General features: G+C 32.1%; 1 long non-coding RNA gene across 1 annotated transcript in view; it reads left to right on the top strand.

Annotated features, from left to right (window-relative positions):
• The window catches only part of LOC137651885 (uncharacterized), a 924,497-nt gene that overhangs the window by 489,881 nt on the left and 429,616 nt on the right, over positions 1–5,000 (top strand). The window lies entirely within an intron of this gene.

Here is a 5,000-nt window from a genome sequence, read left to right as displayed (position 1 = left end):
TTATCTCCTGTTTTGATTTCCTTTTTTCAAATATATGTTCTGTTATTGCTTTCCTTTTTTCAAATTATCTTCTTTTGTTGTTTTCCTCTCTTCAAATTTATCTCCTGTTGTTGTTTTCCTCTTTTCAAATTTATCTTCTATTGTTGTTTTCCTCTCTTAAAATTTATCTCCTGTTGTTGTTTTCCTCTTTTCTCTTCAAATTTATCTCCTGTGGGTGTTTTCCTTTTTTTTCAAATTTATCTTCTGTAGTTGTTTTCTTTTCAAATTTATCTTCGGTTGTTTTCCCTCGTTTCAAATTTATCTTCTGTTGTTTTCCTCTTCAAATTATCTCCTGTTGTTTTCCTTTTTTCAAATTTATCTTCTGTTGTTTTCCTCTTTTCAAATTTATCTTCTGTTGTTTTCCTCTTCAAATTTATCTTCTGTTGTTTTCCTCTTCAAATTTATCTCCTGTTGTTTTCCTTTTTTCAAATTTATCTTCTGTTGTTTTCCTCTTTTCAAATTTATCCTCTGTTGTTGTTTTCCTCTTCAAATTTATCTTCTGTTGTTCTTTTCCTCTTTTAAAATTTATCTTCGGTTGTTTTCCTCGTTTCAAATTTATATTCTGTCGTTTTCCTCGTTTCAAATTTATCTTCTGTTGTTTTCCTCTTCAAATTTATCTTCTGTTGTTTTCCTCTTCAAATTTATTTTCCCTCGTTTCAAATTTATATTCTGTCGTTTTCCTCGTTTCAAATTTATCTTCTGTTGTTTTCCTCTTCAAATTTATCTTCTGTTGTTTTCCTCTTCAAATTTATCTCCTGTTGTTGTTTTCCTCTTTTCAAATTTATCTTCTGTTGTTTTCCTCTTTTCAAGTTCATCTTCTGTTGTTGTTTTCCTTTTTTCAAATTTATCTTCTGTTGTTCTTTTCCTCTTTTAAAATGTATCTTCTGTTGTTGTTTTTTCCCTTTTAAAATTTATCTTCTGTTGTTTTTTCTCTTTTTAAATATATCTCTTGTTGTTTTCCTCTTTTCAAATTTATCTTCTGTTGTTTCCTCTTTTTCAATTTTATCTTCTGTTGTTGTTTTCCTCTTTTCAAATTTATCTTCTGTTGTTTTCCTCTTTTCAAGTTCATCTTCTGTTGTTGTTTTCCTTTTTTCAAATTTATCTTCTGTTGTTCTTTTCCTCTTTTAAAATGTATCTTCTGTTGTTGTTTTTCCCTTTTAAAATTTATCTTCTGTTGTTTTTTCCTCTTTTTAAATATATCTCTTGTTGTTTTCCTCTTTTCAAATTTATCTTCTGTTGTTTTCCTCTTTTCAATTTTATCTTCTGTTGTTGTTTTCCTCTTTTCAAATTTATCTTCTGTTGTTCTTTTCCTCTTTTAAAATTCATCTTCTGTTGTTGTTTTCATCTTTTCTAATTTATCTTCTGTTGTTGTTTTTCTCTTTTCAAATTTATCTTCTGTTGTTGTTTTCCTCTTTTCAAATCTATCTGCTGTTGTTTTCCTCCTTTCGAATTTACCTTTTGTTGTTTTGCTTTTTTCAAATTTATCTTTTGTTGTTGTATTCCTCTTTTCAAATTTATCTTCTGTTGTTGTTTTCCTCTTTTCAAATTTATCTTCTGTTGTTTTCCTCTTTTCAAATTTATGTTTTGTTGTTGTTTTCTTCTTTTCAAATTTATCTTCTGTTGTTTTTCTCATTTCAAATTTATCTTCTGTTGTTGTTCTCTTCTTTTCAAATTTATCTTCTGTTGTTTTTCTCATTTCAAATTTATCTTCTGTAGTTGTTTTCCTTAGAAAAGGATAACGGGATGCAGTCTTAGCAACCGTGCAGACATTTGAGTACGTGATATAAAAAAATTTTTCTTTTAAATAAGTAGGCTATGGTGAATTCATTCATATGTTTTTGTAAACAAAAAAACTCCATTTATACGATATTCTCTCTTAGCTTGAAAGTTTTTTCTAAAATAAAAATGAAACCTATATGAAATATACTTTCGCATATACTCAAATGTCATCGAAATGTTGAGAGAGAGAGAGAGAGAGAGAGAGAGAGAGAGAGGAGAGAGAGAGAGAGAGAGAGAGACTACCAACGCTGAAAGATAAACACTGTGGCATTATAGTGAAGTGGTAGTAAAACAGTGAGAGGAAAGAGCAAGGTAAACAAAGGAAGAATTCTCATGTGGTTGATGCAGTCCCCCCCCTCTCTCTCTCTCTCCTCTCTCTCTCTCTCTCTCTCTCTCTCTCTCTCTCTCTCCTCTCTCTCTCTCTCTCCTCTCTCTCTCTCTCTGTGAATGAATTGAATTATGTTAAGAAATAATAGTGTATAACACGGGAATTTCAGACCACAATGTCATAGAATTGATAGTTCATTCCAAAGCAAGTGATCGCAGAATTAATAAAAGCACAAAACTTTGGGAAGGATATAGAAAATATAATTTTTACATTAAGAATATAAAATGGTCAGAAATAAATGAAGAACTGAATAAAGAATGGAAAAATGTATTTGTAAGTGATAATATACAGGTAAATACGGACATACTGTACAAAATACTGGAGAAAATTGTTGAAAAATATGTACCGAAAAACAACAATAAACAAAAGACGTGCATACCAAGAGACAGAAGGATCTTATTTCAGAAAATTAGAAACTGGAAGAAAAATCTTGCTAAAGAAAAAAATGTGTGGAAAATGATTGAAATAAAATGTAAGATAGAAAATGCAGAACAAAAGATTATACAGTCGAAAGAAAATAAGAAGAGAGACTTAGAAGAAAGGACACTTCAAAATATAAAAAGAAACCCCAAAGTACTTTACTCCTATACAAAAAAGGTGAATAAAGGGAGAATAGAAATAGGCCCTCTGAGAATTGAAGGACGGCTAATGAATGAAAAAAAGGAAATATGCAACATATTAGCAGAAAAATATAAGAGTGAGTTCACGCCAAGAATTGCGAATGAGAATAATGAAACAGAAATGAGAGAAGAAAAATGTTGAATATCTAACGGATATAGATATTAATGAAGCAGATATTGTCACGGCTATAAACGAAATTAAAAATGGATCGGAAGCCGGACCAGATGGAGTTCCAGCGATTTTGTTAAAAAAAAACTGCAAACACTATCGCGAAGCCGCTTGCAATACTGCTAAGACAAAGTGTAGATATGAGCGAGATATATGTTAAACATAAATTAGCTTATATAACCCCTATCTTCAAAAGTGGATCAAGACTAGAGGCAAGCAATTATAGACCTGTTAGTCTAACATCACATATTATGAGAGTGTATGAGAGGGTAATAAAAAAGAAAATAATGGATCATTTGGTTAAAAATAATCTGTTTAATATAGGTCAACACGGTTTTGTTCCTGGAAAAAGTACACAAACCCAACTGATAGCACACTATGAAACATATACAAAAATATGATAGTGAAAAAGACACAGATGTGATCTATCTAGATTTTGCAAAAGCCTTTGACAAGGTAGACCACAATATATTAGAGAAAAAAATGAGAAAGCATAATATTGTGGGAAAGATAGGAAAATGGGTAAAAGAATTCCTGCAAAACAGAAAACAGATAGTGGTTGCAAATGACGAGAAATCAGATGAAGCTCAGGTAATATCTGGCGTGCCACAAGGTACGGTTTAGCTGCACTGCTGTTTGTTATTATGATCTCAGACATAGACTGCGATGTTGAAAACTCTGTAGTGAAAAGTTTCGCCGATGACACAAGAATAAGTAGAGAAATTACTTGTGATGAAGATAGGAACTCACTACAAAGAGATCTAAACAAAATATATGAATGGGCGGAGATAAATAGGATGGCATTTAACTCCGATAATTTAAATCAATGAATTATGGAAACAGAGAAGGAATGGTATATGCATACAAGGGACCTAAATAACGAGACAATCACAAACAAGGAAGCAATTAGAGACCTTGGTGTAATGTTAAATAGGAATATGTTATGCAACGACCAAATAGCAACACTGTTGGCTAAATGTAAAGCAAAAATGGGAATGTTATTCAGGCACTTTAAAACAAGAAAAGCTGAACACATGATTATGCTTTACAAATCTTATGTACGTAGTACACTCGAGTACTGCAATGTGATATGGACCCACACTACCAAAACGATATTGTACAAATAGAGAGTGTACAAAGGTCCTATTACTGCTAGAATAGAAGAAGTTAAGGACCTTGACTACTGGGAAAGACTGCAAATTTTAAAACTATACAGTCTAGAAAGGAGAAGAGAACGCTACATGATAATACAAGCATGGAAGCAAATAGAAGGAATTACTGAAAACATCATGGAGCTTAAAATATCAGAAAGAGCAAGCCGAGGTAGATTAATAGTGCCCAAAAATATACCAGGAAAACTAAGAAAGGCGCATAGGACATTAATCCACTACGCACCAGCATCGATAATGCAGCGACTATTTAATGTGCTGCCAGCTCATCTAAGAAACATATCAGGAGTGAGCGTAGATGTGTTTAAGAATAAGCTCGATAAATACCTAGATGCATCCCAGACCATCCAAGACTGGAAGATGCAAAATACACCGGAAGATGCATTAACAACTCTCTGGTGGATATACGAGGTGCCTCACACTGAGGGACCTTGGGGAACCCAAACAAAAAATAAGGCAATAAGGTAAGGATCTCTCTGTGTGTTTTATTACAAAATAAAATTCTCATTTGTCAGTGTATGTTCCCATTTTTTGAAAACAAAAAAAATTACGAGTTTCCATTACTGGACATAAAATTTCTTGCCAGTAAATTATTATTATTATTATTATTATTATTATTATTATTATTATTATTATTAGTATTATTATTTTGATACTGCTACTAGAAAGTTATGTCGTCTTTTAACTGGCCAGAACAGTATTACATTGGATCCCTATCTCTGGTTACGGCTCATTTTCCGTTTGCCTACACATACACCGAATAGTCTAGCCTATTCTTTCCACATTCTCCTCAGTCCTCATACACCTGACAGCGCTGAGATTACCAAACAGTCCAT

The sequence above is a fragment of the Palaemon carinicauda genome, chromosome 13 (genome assembly GCF_036898095.1).
Source record: "Palaemon carinicauda isolate YSFRI2023 chromosome 13, ASM3689809v2, whole genome shotgun sequence".
Taxonomy (NCBI): Eukaryota; Metazoa; Arthropoda; class Malacostraca; order Decapoda; family Palaemonidae; genus Palaemon; species Palaemon carinicauda.
This window is presented reverse-complemented; position numbering and strand designations above follow the sequence as displayed.